The 16958-nt window shown below is 44.5% G+C and overlaps 2 long non-coding RNA genes across 2 annotated transcripts in view; one reads left to right on the top strand and one right to left on the bottom strand.

Annotated features, from left to right (window-relative positions):
- Positions 1-6389: 6389 nt before the first annotated feature.
- LOC310850438 lies at positions 6390-16733 on the top strand. The gene is made up of 3 exons (XR_014567310.1): positions 6390-6557; positions 14897-15005; positions 15773-16733. It is a non-coding gene; the product is annotated as an uncharacterized lncRNA (long non-coding RNA).
- Positions 12849-16958, bottom strand: part of LOC310850463 — a 29010-nt gene continuing 24900 nt past the window's right edge. The window contains exon 4 of the long non-coding RNA XR_014567343.1: positions 12849-12949. This is a non-coding gene — a long non-coding RNA (uncharacterized lncRNA). The remainder of the gene's footprint in view (positions 12950-16958) is intronic.

Genomic DNA, 16958 nt, shown 5'->3' with positions numbered 1-16958 from the left:
CAGTCTGTAGATTTGTGAAGATGGATCTAAATATTCAGATTGCTTTTTAATTGTACTTGTATGGCTTGAGTTCTTATAGAATCATGGAACAGTAGAGTTAGAAGGGACCACGGGGTTCATCTAGTCCAGCCACCTGAAACCACAGGAATCTTTTTGCCCAATGTGGGGCTCAAACCCGCAACCCCGAGTCTCATGCTCTACCAACTGAGCTATTTTATTGCATTACAGTTTGAATTCTGTGCAATTCAAATTGTAGTACATTAAAATACAACATATAAGAAATCAAGGAAGCCATAAAAATACAATTTAATAGCACAGAGTATTGCAGAGAACAGCAGAAAAGCTGTTAAGTAGTCCTCAGTAATTTTCCAGTGGTCCATGGGGGGAAACCTTTAGGAACCATGGAGCTAAGGAGATGGCCACCTTGGGTTGCTGCAGGTGCAAGGTATAGTTTTTGAATGCTGCCCTGTATGATAAACTGGGTCATTAGATAGAAAGGGGCCAGAACAGTCAATTCCTTGCTGTGCTACTTTCCTATTCACAGGGAGGGTTTTCTGTTTCATTTCTAATGCTAGGAAACATTAGCAAGTTGTGAACTTCCGCCTACAGGCTGACGTCTTAAAGATCATGGGTCTATCACACATAAAGCAGAATGAGGCAAGAGAGTGGGCCGTATCACCTTGGTGAAGGTCTCAACTTTTAAATGATGCTACCATATTAAAAGCAGACAAATCCATGCAAACAAACAAACAAAAAGTTGAAAGGGACCTTTTCTGTGTACTTTGCTGGCTTCTATATGAAAGGAGAATCTTCAAGAAACTGTGATTTCACCCCACCTTCATTTTGAAGCAGTGTAATTCATTCCATCGGGGGACGCAGGTGGCGCTGTGGGTTAAAGCCTCAGCGCCTAGGACTTGCCAATCGAAAGGTCGGCGGTTCGAATCCCTGCGGCGGGGTGCGCTCCCGCTGCTCGGTCCCAGCGCCTGCCAACCTAGCAGTTCGAAAGCACCTCCGGGTGCAAGTAGATAAATAGGGACCGATTACCAGCGGGAAGGTAAACGGCGTTTCCGTGTGCGGCTCTGGCTCGCCAGAGCAGCGATGTCACGCTGGCCACGTGACCCGGAAGTGTCTTCGGACAGCGCTGGCCCCTGGCCTCTTAAGTGAGATGGGCGCACAACCCCAGAGTCTGTCAAGACTGGCCCGTACGGGCAGGGGTACCTTTACCTTTACCTTTTTAATTCATTCCATCACCCCAACATGCTACCAGTCCATCTAGTTATGTCTTGCCCAAAACATTTTGCTTGCTGAGGCAAAGGACAAGAAAGAAAGGAGAAAATGCCCCATCTCCCCTTTCCATGTATAGGAGTCAACCAGACTGAGGGCAACAGGCTACCTTAAGAGGATCAGGGCAGGCAGTATGACATACAGCACACATCTCTCTCCTCTGCCACTTCACCACCATGCCTCATCCCCTAAAATCTGTCACCTCTCTCTGACCTAATTATAGAGGTGTGGGGATGAGCAATTTGATCCAGTTGGCTTTTAAAGACAAGCCTAACCAATTTGCACTTTCCAAAACAATATGCAAAGCAAAGCACAGTCATCCTTTGACATTTGTACTTCTTCAAATTTTGCAATGCAGTTATCCAGCCAAGTTATGCTCAAAATGTTCAAAAATGCATATACAATGTATTCTCTGATGAAAATAGGGACGCCCTGGGGAAAAAGGGGGACATTCTGGGATCAAATCAGAAACCGATACGCCTTTTGTAAATCTGGGACAGTCCCTGGAAAACAGGGACACTAGCAGGGTCTGCATTCAAATCCACTGAGTAGGCTGGACTTTGTGCTTTGAGGGAGAATGGTTTCGTCAACTTCATTCTCAGCTAGAACTTCCCTCCCTCTTCTTCATTCCTGCTTTCTCAAGGGAAGTTTTCACAGACTCGTCTCCATATACACGAGTCAGCCAATGTAAGCTTTGCCTCAGAAGGGAGTCACATCAAGGCCCTTTGAACTTGAATGCTGCGCTGCCATTTCAGCAGCTCTAATAACTGCAGTTATTCCACAGGGGTCAGACTGAGTCAGTGGCTTGTGGGGCGGGGAGAATTGCCAACCAGCAAATGTGGACAATTCTAGAGGGAAGAAGTTGATCTCTGGAAGGGCAGCAGAGGGTGGCTTCTTCTGAATCATCAAGGGAAGGAGGAGAGCCTGGAGGTGTCATGTTCTGCAACAGCCCCAAAACTGCAGCGGTGCAGTAATGAGATTTTTTTTTCCCACACAGAGAGAAAGGGATGCCTGAGGAAAGAGTTTCAATTATTTAGCTTTGCAGCAGAGGATTAAATGCTCGGAGCCAGTGTTCCTCAATTAATTCTAGGGTGGGCTAGCCAGTCTGCAACTCATAGGTGGGGCAGAAGGACATCCATTAGGCAGACTCATACATCATATGTTTATATGGGATGCCAACTTATTCACCAGCCCCTGCTCCTCTCCCTTTACCAGCAACTTGATCCACAATCATAAGCATGTGATCTCCCTCCATGTAACCAGAAAGCTTTGCTGGCTGGCATTCTTTTTCTGTAGAAGAAGCTATCCTTACAAGCACTGAAGAAGCCCAGGATGTTTTTCTCTTATCAGTTGGCAACTTCACTAGCCCTGGACTTCCTAAGTTGCAAGATATTTTTTGGTCTTTTTTCTCTGTCCTGGTTTCTGTGTGTTTAACAGAAGTCCTGCAAAATTAAGAAGGTTAAAGTTTTCCTTGCATGAAGATAAGGGATTGGGAAAGTGTTCCTCTGCAGAGACTTTTGTTTGTTGCAGTTATATCCCACTTCTTCCTCTAAAGAGCTCAAGGTGAAGTACATGGTTCATTTAATTCACACAACAACCCTTTGAGGTAGGTTAGGCTGAGAGGTGATGAGCTTCATGGCCAAATGGGGAGTTGAACCCTGGTCTCTCAGGTCCTACACTCTAAGCACAACACCACCATTTCCTCCAATCTCCTGGGGACCAAAATTAGGATGCTCGTTTTTTGATCCTGCGCTCTCGCAAAATAAGCTTTTTTTGTCTTGCAATACCAAAAAATGAGCATCTTTTGGTCCGGTGCTCTGGCAGGAACCAGCTGACTCACACCAGAGTGAGTGCATAGCTGTCAAGCGTCCCTTATTTGGCAGGACAGTCCCTTATACCAGTGCCATGTCCCACTGCTGTCCCTTATTGATGAGGCTTCGTTTGGGTGCTGGCTGGGCTTTCTGCCTTTGGCTCAGAGGGGCTCAGAAGGTGAACATACCTGTGCCCGGAAAATCCCTTATTTTGGCTGCTGGTCCCTTATTTTCAAATCTGTAAGTTGACAGCTATGAGTGAGTGTCTTTCGGTCCAGAGCTCTGGCACAAGCCAGCTGACTCACGGCAGAACGCCAGACCAAAAAATTGGATATTCTGGGTACCAATCAGAAGCCGGTAATGGTTTCTGTAATTCCAGGGTGTCCGGGATGGTTGAGTGGTATGCAACACACTTGTCATGGAAGGCCCACAGGACACACCATGGAAGGCCCACAGGACACACCAGCCAAGAAGCTATGCAATTGACTTTATTCTCTCTCTCCAACAAGAATGAAACAGTAACAACCCCACCCAGGCACAACTAAGTCTAGTGCCACCTGTACAATAACACCACCACAGTTAGGTGTGAGGAACCTTTGGTCCTCCAAGAGTTGCTAAACTACAACCCCATCATCCCTAGCCTTTGCTCATGCTTGCTGGGGCTGGTGGGAATTGAAGTTCAGCAGAACCTTGAGGGCCAAACGTTCCCCATACCTGAGTTAGTAGGTGATGGGAAAGACCTTTGTCTGAGCTGCTGGGGAGATGCTGCCAGTCAGAGTAGACAACACTGGACTAGAAGGTGAAACAGACTGATCTGCTATAAAATGTCCAATTTGCATTTCCAAAACAAAATGCAAACCAAAACACATCAATGATCAATTGATGTGCAACCACCAACAGAAGCGAGAGCCAAATGGGGCAGTTTTTGCTTACGCACACTCTGCCAACGCGGGGAGTGGGGAGGGTGCAGGAACGGAACCCTCACGCAATATGGTCGCTGCCTGTATCAAAATGCATTACATTAGGGAACCAAAATCTTGTTTCACGGGGGCGGGATACTTGTATACCATAATGCCATTGAAAATCAAAGTGATTTAAAACACAAAATAAAAACCATGCAGAAATTTAAAATCTCAGATCATCAACTAACAATCACAGAAGATGCTGTCTGCACAGGTTTAGTGGTACAGAAACATTTTCTGCAAACATTCGAAGGTTAAAATAGTAGGCACCTGCTGAATGGAGGCATTCCATGAGACTGGGCTGGTGACACTAAAGGCTCAGCATCATGTTGATGTAAAATGAGCCTACCAAGCTGGGATATAAGATAGAAATGTATATTAGGAGAAATTTACACTGAAGTGGTGAATGAATTTTCAAGAGCGCTTGAAAAACAGCCACAGGAGGGATTGTGATAAAGAACTACCCACCAGAACCAAGTGCCCCTCTTGCCATCTCCTGAGTAAGCTCCAATTTGGTACCAGTAATCTCTTCTCAAACTTGTTGATACTTGACATTTCAAGATCTTCCCCACCCGTTCATCCCCAGAAGCCCAAGTACATAATGTGCATCATTCCATGAGGGACGTGGCTGAATAATTATTTTTAACAATGCAGACAAAGTTGACTTTTAAGATGTTAATTCCCTGACAGTAGCCGGGGAAATCCAAGCGAAGTGTCTCATGCCCAAGAAGCCTTATGGAGACTTGGCCGGGCTGCCAGATTGGAGAGCCAGAGAGAGAGAGACAGTAGAAATTAAAATGTATTGCTAATCTGTGGATCTTTTGTTCTTGGCAGTGTACAGACAAGACATAAAAATGATGGAAATGACATGTCTTTGGCATGATTTTGCCCAGCTTGCTACAGTAAATACTCATTTTCACTAAGCAGCAGAGAATGAAAGTAACTTTAAAACTTCAAAGTGGCATGATAGGGAAATATGGAGAACAATTATTCTCATTAACTCGACTTTTGAATCACACGAGATGATGGGAAAGATAGATGTTTTTAATTAGGAAAGCTAAGGAAAGCCACAAGGAAAAAAGCTTTTGCATCGCCTCTGAGTCAACATGTGTGTACATCAGTATGTGGGCATTTATAGAAAAGAGGGATGTGAACACTGAGCCAATGGAACTGAGTGGGCACCATAATAAGGCAGAGTCCTTCAGTTGCGAGAGCAGCAAAGTATTCTAGTCTTTGTGGGAAGGGATGCAGATTGGTGGTAGAGAACACGTTTTGCATGTTCAATTCCTGATGTTTTCAGGTAGGGCTTGGAGACACCCTTGCCTGAAATTCCAGAGAGCTGTTGCCAGTCAGTGATGAGCCCATGCAGTGTCCTATATTCTCAAAGTTCCACACGGGGGTAGTCAATGTGGTGTCAATGTGGTGTCACCCCCACTATGCTAATGGTCAGATATGATGCAAGTTGCAGTCCAACAACATCTGTTGAGAGCCGCCCAGAGTGGCTGGGGAAGCCAAGCCAGATGGGCAGGATATAAATAATTATTATTATTATTATTATTATTATTATTATTATTATTATTATTTTATTATTATTATTATTATTATTATTATTATTATTATTATTATTATTATTCCATGATTTTGGCTTCCCCATTCTGAGAACCAGGAAACAGCTGCTTTTTAAAAGATCAATTTTTGAGAATTCTAAACCTGCCCACCATAATATCCCTCCTGATATTGATTGCAGGCCGAGGCAGGGTGATATCCATTGCTCTCACCTCAATGTAATAACCAGACAAGACAGCATACATATATATATTGGGGCAAATAAGGCTACAACTTTGCTGATTACAATTGTGATATATGCATTGGATATGCAGTAACCACTGACTTCCAGGCCGCCTGCTGGAAGTGTTCCTTAGGGTCAACCTGGTACCAAGGAGAGTCCTATGAGCTACCTCAAATAGGAACACTCCTCAATGGATCGTCATTTTGAGGAGTGGTATATCCTTAGCCCTCACCTGGGCGACTGGACAGAACTCCTCCCGGATCCTTTTAAAGAGATGCCTTCTCCCTTGGAGGAGCAGGCGGAGGCTACAAACTCCCCTCCAACCAAGACGGATTACCCAATGCCTAACTGCCAAAAGTTGTGACACTAGACCACCAGACCAGAGCCAATTTTTCTGGTGGGAAATTCCTGCCCAGCCCCAAACACGGCAGTCAATAAATCCACGGCACAAACAAGAAGGCTAATATACAAGGGAGAATAGGTGGGGGATCCTGTGATGAACTGGGTGGAGGAGTTGGCTCCGCCCTCTGGGAAAGGCTTGCCACTAAGCCTGCCTGTGATTGGTCAATGAGCAGGCAAGCTACAATTTGCAGCCCTGGCCCACAAAGTCCATAGGCCTCTCGCGCTGACCAGGTGCCCCAGTGCATCGTCCAATTGCCAGAGTGTGACAGAAAGACATTGTATGGCCACAACACTGCCAGACCATTGAAGGTAAGCAGACTTATCTATTTATTCAAACTGTTTATATCCCATCTTTCTGCTTCATCACTGGAATGTCCAAACAACACTGGTTAATGCATTTTGAAAAACCAAATAAACAAATAAAACAGCAGATGACACACTTTTTAGAAGTCAGGAGATAAATAACAGATTAACTAATCATACTAAAGGACTGCTGGAGTTAGGCAGTCTTCACTGAGCATAAATGCTATCAACGAGTGTGCTAGGGGGTTAGGGCACGGAATTTCATAGCCTGAGTACCAAAACAGAGAAAGCCCTCTTTTACCTATCCTCAGTTAACAGAGTGACTTGAATGAAACAGAGTTAATCCAGAAAGAAAATAAACTGATATACTTTACTGGGGTAAACTGAACAAAAACAGTATATAAATTGAGGAGAATATCATTTACAGGTCTAGTTGAGAGCAATGAGACATAATATTCAACCACACATACTGAGATAAGCCTCCTTCAGAAGTATTTATCCCTCCAACTCCTCCAACTGTCAAATCTCAACAGTCTTTCTATAACATGGACGGTTTACTCCCGAATGACTGTAACATCTAGCTAAGCCAAGTCTGGTGTTAGCCAGACCAATAACCACACTAACCCTTAATGATCCCTGATGTTGTACAACTGGCACTTTCTGTCAGTAGTGAGACATGGAGCCAGGCCACTCCTGGCAGCCTAAGTAGGTGAACACAGGATCATGCAGAAGGAACAGTCCTTAACTTATTTGAAGATGGTCCTTAAAGAACGCAGGCCCCCAAGTCATTTGGACAGTTAAAGGTTATAACCAGCACCTTGAACTTTTCTAAGAAGAAGAACAGAAGCCAATGAAGTTGGTACAATTAAAACAACAAACAGCCAGTACTCTAGCTTCTGCCATAGCTCAGAAAGTCCCTGGTTCAATCCTGGACATTTCCAGGTGGGGATGGGAGTGTCTCCTGCCTGAGACCCTAGGGAGCTGCTGCCAGTTCAGTGTAGGCAATACTGAACCAGGTGGACCAATGGTCTGATTCAGTATAAGACATTTTCCGATATTCCTGTGAGGTTTCCAAACCTCTTTGAAAGACAGCTCCACACATTACAGTAATCAAGCCTTGTCATAAAGCACGTGTGACTTCAGCAGCCTAAAGTGAGCTACAGCACTTGTGGCTTTCTGGATCCAAAAGCACACCCAGACTGCAAGCCTGAGCTGCAATGGAAAAAAGGGAGGCACTCTGAGACCGTATGGGATTAACACAGAGCCAAGATGCCACATGGGGAGAGGTAAAACATTAGCCACTTTTCTTTCCCTGCTTGCAAACTCTGAGCTCCCCGCACAGCATCACCTACTAGCTCTTCTGCTTATACTGCTAACCCCACAGGAATTGCCCACCAAGTGCTCACACAATCTAAGTAAATAAAGTTACCAGCTCCCTTTGGAGAATGGAGGTGGGAAAAAAGGAATGCCCCCCGCCTCCCAAAAAAAACTAGTTCCAAAAGTTCTGTTCCTTGGTTAAACTCAGCCTGAGCAAGATAAATATAGTGATGGATAACTAGCCATGTCTGTGTTACTCAATGCTTACACATGGTCTGAAACGTGAGCTGGCCAAGGGAAGACCCTTCCCCTGCAAAGTGGCGCAGGTAGGTAATTTTAGACTCATAATTTATGGTCTTGTGTGTACTCCTGCATTTGGGGGGCTGAGTGGGACCCTGGACCTCTGCCTCAATGGCACCACCACCCCTGTAGGCTTTCCAGTGCTGCCACTTTCAATGAGGGGGTGAGATACTAATTTTGGGGCAGAGTCTTCCATGAGGGAAGGGCCATAGCTCACTGGGAGGGCATCTGCCTTGCATGTGGAAGGTCCCAAGTTCAGTCCCCACCACCTCCAGGTTGGGCCTGAAACCCTGGAGAGGTACTGCCTGCTGAGCAGGATAGACTAGTAGGTCTGATTTAGAATAAGGCAGATTCCTGTGTTCCAACACTGCTGCTTGTTTGTTTTGAAAAGCACTTTGAGAGCCCTATGGGACTGAACAGTAGCCCATACATTTGGTATGTGTTCTTATCATACTGAGGAGTATAATGGAGGCTTATTTTACCATTTCCACCCTCCTTTCAGTGGGCACTTGTATCTTATGCATAGACACTTCCTAGGAAAACCCAGAAATTATACCCTATAACCGTAACTCTGTCCCTGTCTTTTATGCAACCAGTCCAAACAGCACTCCCTTTGAACAACTGTTGACTCCCAGTGTGATATCTGATCACACAAAAACTTGTTATGCTGGGGAAGGGTTGCATGGAAAAAGGGGGTAATTAAAATGTCAGAATGGAGGTTGTCCAATCAGATACGTGGCATGAGCTGGTAGTTGCAGCGATAATAATCTAGGCTTAAAAACAGCAACTCGTATATTCACCTTTGGCAAATATGAATCACCTCCAAGTCAGAGAAGCATGGCAAGATATTTGTCCATAAATGGGCCACAGTTGTGAGTTAGTGGGCAAAGTGGGGAAGAATTGCTTAGGGTCTAGTAACTTACGCAGTCCTATTTACAAAACTGTATTTAATTAATTAATTTATAGAAGTATTTCTATACTACCTACTCGCATAACATCAGGGTGGTGCACAGCAAGGCAGAAATATTTAAAAGCTATACAAAGCAACCAATAAAATGACTGGCTATTCAATAAAAAATTAAACAACTGCATAGGTTGTTTTCAAGAGATGCCTAAAAGTCAAAACAAAGATGCCTGCCGAATCACTGCTGGAAGAGTGTTCCACAGCAGGGGACTGATAACACTAAATGCTTGATTTAAAGTTGATGCCAGTCAGCCTCTGTAACCTGGGGGACAAGTAACAGCGTTTCTCTGGGTAATCTCAGTGACTGGACAGGTGGTTCAAATCTCACCCCTCCTCCCTAAGCTCACTCACTCACCAGCACCCACAAAAGATCTCAGCAGTAGCCTCCTTATTAAAGGGATTGCAATGGAGGTGTGGAAGAGGACACGTATGGTTTAGGTGACTGAAGATGTGTTGGGCTGAGTCAGGTGTACCTAAAAGTGCCAACACCTGCAATTGTTTTTACCATAGAGCTTTCGGCATATTAATTTTCATTATTGCCCTGATGATAATGGAAGCCGCAGCATTGCCACACACCCTGACCAGCCCAAGTCAAGCTGGCCCAGCTGCAACACAAGATGGGGAGGGCTATGGGGTGACCGCTGCTGTTCTGTGGGTGACCAGTAGTGCAACTGAGCAATTTTAGATTGTGGATTTTAGGTTTTAGAAGATGGTATCTTCTAAAACCTAAAATCCACAATCTAAAATTGCTCAGTTGCACTACTGGTCACCCACAGAACAGCAGCGGTCACCCCATAGCCCTCCCCATCTTGTGTTGCAGCTGGGCCAGCTTGACTTGGGCTGGTCAGGGTGTGTGGCAATGCTGCGGCTTCCATTATCATCAGGGCAATAATGAAAATTAATATGCCGAAAGCTCTATGGTAAAAACAATTATTGGGACGCAGGTGGCGCTGTGGGTTAAAGCCTCAGCACCTAGGACTTGCCGATCGAAAGGTCGGCGGTTCGAATCCCTGCGGCGGGGTGCGCTCCCGCTGCTCGGTCCCAGCGCCTGCCAACCTAGCAGTTCGAAAGCACCCCCGGGTGCAAGTAGATAAATAGGGACCGCTTACCAGCGGGAAGGTAAACGGCGTTTCCGTGTGCGGCTCTGGCTCGCCAGAGCAGCGATGTCACGCTGGCCACGTGACCCGGAAGTGTCTCCGGACAGCGCTGGCCCCTGGCCTCTTGAGTGAGATGGGCGCACAACCCCAGAGTCTGTCAAGACTGGCCCGTACGGGCAGGGGTACCTTTACCTTTTTAATGTATATTATTGTAGTTACTTTTTTTTTCTTTTTCTTTTTACTATTCTGCTGGGTGCTGCCCAGAGTGGCTGGGGAAACCCAGCCAGATGGGTGGGGTGGTATTATTATTATTATTATTATTATTATTATTATTATTATTATTTAAAAAAGAAGCCCACACTCCTGCATTTGTTAACCCTCCTGCTCATTCTGCCGAGTAGGGTTTGGGCCTCTGCCCCAACCCAACACCAAACTGAAACAGTATTTTGCAGTTTGTTATGTTAGAACGGCAAGTTTGCGTTCAGAAATGCATTAAGTAAAGCAGTAACAGCTGTGAACCTATACAACCTATCCACAGCTATGAACCTATACAACCTATCCACAGAAGAGGCTGCCTGCCACATCCCTCCATGAGTCATAGTTCTGACCTTGCTACCTCTGAATCATCCTTTGGGGGGGGGGTTGCTGTAATTTTGCCATGCCTCTGTCACAGGTGCAGCTGGACTGATCAGTCACCCCTGATGTTTGAAAGAGTAAGAATGACCAGCCACCCCACAGCCATTAGGAGTCTGTCCACTGCCTCTCTCAATGAGTCACTGCTCTGACTTTGTCTCCTTCCAATCTGGAATTATGCTCAGAGCAAGCCCAAAAATCACAAGATGGGCAATGGCATAGGAATATGTTGTATCAGATGTTAATAGGAAGGAGAAGCCGCCAGACCAGCCAGCTTAGCTCCTCTCATGGCCCATGTCTTTCTTCTATCTCTCTCCCCCACCCCCTCCTGCAATTCCTTCTGTTGACAGAGACGCCCCCCCTTCAAGCGACACTGTGCCTGTAGCTGTTCTTCCTCATCATGGAGACATACCTCCTCTCACTGGGTCAGACTGATTGTCCACCTATCTATCCATTGATGGCTGGTACCTGTTAGGACTGGTAGGGCAGTGGCCAGAAGACCCAACAGTTAGAGGCCAATGACAGGCAGAGCAAACGAATTCCAGCTTCACCCACCCCACCCCTGCTGGAAAACAAGCTGATCGTCAAGGACTGGATATAAGTAAGACAGTGGGCAGGTGGGGGCTGAACAAGGATGATGGGACACTGCGTCCATGTCCTGCCTTCTCTGACCAGCAGCTGCTCTCCAGGTTCTCTCTCAGAAAAAGGGTCTCACATCGCCTCAGGACTGACCCTTTTAACTGGAGACGCTGGGGACTGAGCTGTGAACCTTTTCCATGCAGATTACGGGCTTTGCTACAAATCTGTGGCTGAGTTTTCATGTTCTCCAGATTTCTTTATCAGACCAGAGGTCTGGAGATCTCAAAAACTTGCTCACAAGTTTATGACATTTTGATTGGTTCCAATAAGCGCATTACAACTTTTTTGGGGGGGATTCAAATGGGCCAACACAGCTACCATCATTTTTAAATGCACAAAACAGAAACCTATTCAGAAATTTTGGGGTGAAGCTACGCTGAATGCAGGTGCCTCTTACTCTTTCACACTCTTGAGACCTCATCTGTACTATACATTTAAAGCAGCATCATACCACTTTAAAGAGTAATGATTTCCCCCAAAGAATCCTGGGAAGTGTAGTTTGTTAGGGGTGCTGAGCACTGTCAGTCCCTTCACAGAGCTATAGTTCCTGGAGTGGTTTAACAGTCAATCCCTCTTCCCGGGGTACTCTGGGAATTGTAGTTCTGTGAGGAGAATAGGGCTTGCCTAACAACTCTCAGGATTCTTTGGGGATAGCTGTTAAAGTGAAATGATGCTGCTTTAAATGTATAGTGCAGATGGGGCCTAATTTTTTCCCTCAGTGAGAAGAAGCAAAGAAGACACGGAAATAAATGACTTGGCATATATTGAATGAAATCAGATTATCTGAGGGGAGAAAACAGGCATGTGTTGGAGCTACTAACAAATATTGCGGCAGAAAAAAACCTGAGATTAATTTGGACTATTTTGTTCAGAAGAAATATCCAAATAATTTCAAGAATGCTAATGATTTGCCCAAATATAACTTTCTACCAAACTTTGCCTAACATAAAGCTTCAAGACATTTTTTTATTTTCTGGCTCAGGTGAAACATCTGGGGGAAAGCAAGAAGTGTATCTATAAAACTAGGGGAAATTCTCACGAGGGCTCCATGCATCTCTAGTAATTACAAGTGTATCCTCAGTGATATTTTGTCATCTGTGAAATGGAACTAAAATGATATTCCCACACCAAAGCATCCGCCTTAAGACTGGTTTGTGAATTACTTTGAAATCTCCACCTGAAAGATGCTACCTGCTCATTATACTTTATCCACACAAAAAAGTGGTGAGAAAAAGGGGGCAGATTCTGATCTCAACGGTGTAAAAATCCAGAGAGACTTCACCTCAGTAACCATACAAGTAATTAAATGCATTTTAATTGCAAGCCTTGCGGCTTTACTTACCAACAGTGCAAACAAGGTTGATTGCTGCTGTATTAAATACAAGGATTAATCATGCAGTGGAGCTCAGCTGTGTTGCCTGAGCCTTACACAGGAGCCAGAACCTGGTCTGGAAAAGGAAGCAAAAAGAGAGAGGGATTAGTCAGCTGTAGTGCAATTCCCAATTCCATAGGCAATGGCAAAAACCTTCACTGAGGCTTACAGAAGCAGCAGCTGGTCTTGCATTTATTTATTTATTTATTTTCGTGCTTGGAAATATTTAAGCAACATTCCCAAGGCAGCATACAAAATAAAACGTACAGTGGTACCTCGGGTTAAGTACTTAATTCGTTCCGGAGGTCCGTTCTTAACCTGAAACTGTTCTTAACCTGAAGCACCACTTTAGCTAATGGGGCCTCCTGCTGCTGCCACACCACCAGAGCACGATTTCTGTTCTCATCCTGAAGCAAAGTTCTTAACCCGAGGTACTATTTCTGGGTTAGCGGAGTCTGTAGCCTGAAGCGTATGTAACCTGAAGCGTCTGTAACCCAAGGTACCCCTGTACTTTTAATATTTCACAAAGACACGTAAGCCTGGTCAGTTCCAGTGTCCTGATCACAGGAACATTGAGCCATTTTATGTGTGTGATGGTGACCAGGATTGTGTTGATGGAGCAGACAAACATGACTGCAGTTAAGTATCAACCCACCTCTTCCTTAAGGTAAAGGGTAAAGGGACCCCTGACCATTAGGTCCAGTCGCGTGGCCAGCATGACTAAGCTGCTTCTGCTGAACCAGAACAATCCTGGCGAACCAAGACAATCCTCCTTACATGGGTTCAAATTAAGGATGCTTGAGGGTTTTATTTGGTCTGCATATTTTTTATATAATAATTTTTATTAAGTTTTCAATTTTACACTTCAAAATAAACATTTTGCAAACTTTGAAATATTCGATGACTTCCCTTTTTCTCCTTCCATGGTTCATTTTACAGATCATAAATTCCTGCATATTTTACTATAACCATCCAAATCAGTTTTCCACTTTTACTTCCATCAAAAATTATTTACTCTGTTGAATTTATCTTAGTGGGATGCAGTTCGCCAAACAGAACATGCATACAAAAAAAATGTGGGGAAAGTGTGCACGGAAATGCATGTTAAAGTGAAAATAATATACAAAAATGCATTAAATTAGGGGAAATTGCTTGCAATAGTACATTTATTAGGCAAAATTGTGTAGAAAATGCATATATTAAGAGAAATATGCATGAAAATGCACTGAGATTTCATGCAATTTGTTTAATGCAAACTGAAATGAGATGAACTCGACTTAAGATGGGGAAAATGAGGGAAGCCAAAATTGATAGATTCAGTCGTCCTTAATCAGGAATAGTTCTTGCATTGCTTGAGTGTCACAACTGTAGGCCACGCCACTCTGGCAATACTTGAAATGTCGTGGTTACTTCCTATGGCAGCACAACCAGTCACTAGGAGCCAAAAGCAGTGGCCTGGAAAGCAACCACATCATACATCCCCTGTGGTTTCCTGATTTACAGGTACAGCAAGGAATACATGACCACACAGAAGTGCCAAACCTGACATAAAGTCAACTCAAGAGCTGCCTTCTGTTTCACAGAGTTAACTATGAGCTCGTTAGAGGAAGGTTGGCCTGAAAATGTAAAAATGCATAGAAAGCCACACAAGAGCAAGCTCTGATTCTTTGAGGTGATGATAGAAGTGTAGCAAACAACAACAACAACAACAACAACAACAACAACAACAACAACAACAACAACAACTGTTAGAAGTGCAGTCCAGGGATCATCCAGTTTGTAACTTAAGGGTTAATTCTGTTATCAGTAAGTCAGCTAAGAGGGAGGGGGATGTTGCTTAGCAACCAGGCAGCATGGCATGACTATTGCCAAGATGCCACCTTCTCTGATTGGTTGTGTCATTCTGAGGAAGTTTCTCATCTGTTTGGTTGCACACGTCCAGCCTACAATGCCTGAACAGAGACAAAAATATCTCTGTTCCTTTCTTCCCAACTTATATACTGTTTTTGTTCAGTTTTACAAGGGCAGCAACACTGAGACTAAGGAGAAGGAAGCTGAGAAGCTGCACCAGCCATTGGGTTGGATGTTAATAAGAAGACAGGCAGGTGGAGACTGGCTGCAGGCAGAATGAGGTTGGTTGGCAACCCAGCTTTTCTTAAAAAACAACAACAACTTGCTTTAGCATTTGTAGAACCTGAGATACGAGGCAAATGTACTGACACTATTCTTCTTTTCATTTTTGTGAAAAGCTAGGCTGCTCCCCACTTTCAGTGTTTTACTTCAACTCCACCAGAAAAAAAATCCTGTGGATCCCCATGGTGGGTGGTGCAGTGTCCCACTCATCCTAAAGGACCAGCCTCCACTGCTTTGGGATGTTTGGAATAGTTTGCCACATGCGCCAACATTTCAGTGGGTGGCCCCTAGTACGACTTCCCTGCTTCCATTTGCTCACCTAAGCACAACCTGCCCATTTGGTTTCCCGCAGCCCAGATGATTCAAGCGTGCCTACTTTCACCAACTGCTGCTTGCTGAAGGCCCATTCATATTTCAACAACTGGATCAAGGAGTTGCTTTCTCAAGATCTCTACCCAGTAAATCTGGGAGATTACTTTGGAGACTGTAATCAAAGTACACGCATCGGGCTTTGAAAAATAATACCGAGGTCTTGCACAACACCTCTTTATCACTCCTTTGCAAGCCTTAGTCAGGTGGTAAATATCATTCTTGAGCAAGACCTCAGTATTATAATAATAATTAAAAACCACATGGAAATTCAGGCCCCCTCCCAAAGGCATCCATCCAAAAGCAGAAGCCTCCATTTTGCATATTGTGAGCAATTATAACCAAGGCTAGTAACATTTGTTCTTGCACACTTTCTGTTTTTGTTTTTGTTTTGAAGGAGAGACGGAAGTGATGGAGGGCACGCAAAGGATACTGGATACATTCCATCAAGCTCCACCCACTGGCTCAGTTGACATAAGGCAGAATAGCAATGAATATTCATAACTGCGGAAAAACAGGTATATGTGGAAGCCCAAATGCACACACGGGGGGGGGGGGGGGAATCAGATCTGAACGACCCATTTGCAGTATAAGGCCCAGACCAGGAAGCACGCCTTTGCTCCATTTCTCTGTATCAACCATATTAGTTTATCTCCCCTCCTTTGGCTTTATACCTTATTGTATGACACTTGTCTTCCTTGCTAACTGTTAACAGCATTTGTTAAAAACGTATATAAATAATATACGCCTTGTATTTACGAAGGAAAATACTATCACCCCACTGTACAACTTGTATGTTGATGTTTTGTTGGACGGCTCTGGCAGGGTTCCTCTTATGTTCTTAGGGATCAGATGTAGTCAATATGGTGCCATCCGGAAGTTGTAGGACTCCAACTCCCATCAGCCCCAGCCAGCGTGGCCAAGGGTCAGGGATTATGGAAGCTGTAGTACTCCAAAATCTGAAGGGCACTACACTGGCCAGCCCTTTTAAAGATGTTTTGATAGAGAGCATTACACCACTTACTGGATGAGAAGTCTGCCAACGACTATGAACTATGATGGAAACCCCATGTTCAGAGGCAGTATAGCTTCTGAGTATCAGATGGTAGAAAGCCTGTGCTTGTGAAGTACAGATGCAGGTATTTCCTCCAATTCCTTGTTAATAATGCATGACACACATTCCAACTTACTTAACATGCAAAAACTCTTATCTGCCACCAACACCCTCTCAGTAATCTGCAAGCCCATCCATGAGATAGTATTAAGAAGAGGGCTATTTTCTTGTACTGCTTGAGGGCTTCCTGGTGGCATGTGACTGACTACTGTGGGAAAGCTTGACTAAACAGACTTTCAACAAAGCTTTTTTATGTTCTTTGTTATGCACTAAGCTTGGATCCGAGAACAATAGGCAAGTAAGATCCTAGAATGCAACAACTGATTGGCTTGCAGGAAAAGACCAGTCAGGCTCCAGAAGGAAGTTAATCAGCCTGTTAGGCTAGTAGGATCATAGAATGCAACAACTGATTGGCCTGCAGGAAAAGACCAATCAGGCTCCAGGAGGGAGGCAGAATCAGCCAATCAGT

Source organism: Podarcis gaigeae (assembly GCF_964106915.1).
Source record: "Podarcis gaigeae genome assembly, chromosome: 8".
Lineage (NCBI taxonomy): Eukaryota > Metazoa > Chordata > Lepidosauria > Squamata > Lacertidae > Podarcis > Podarcis gaigeae.
The sequence above is the reverse complement of the archived record's forward strand: the minus strand, read 5'-3'. Positions and strand labels throughout refer to the sequence as shown.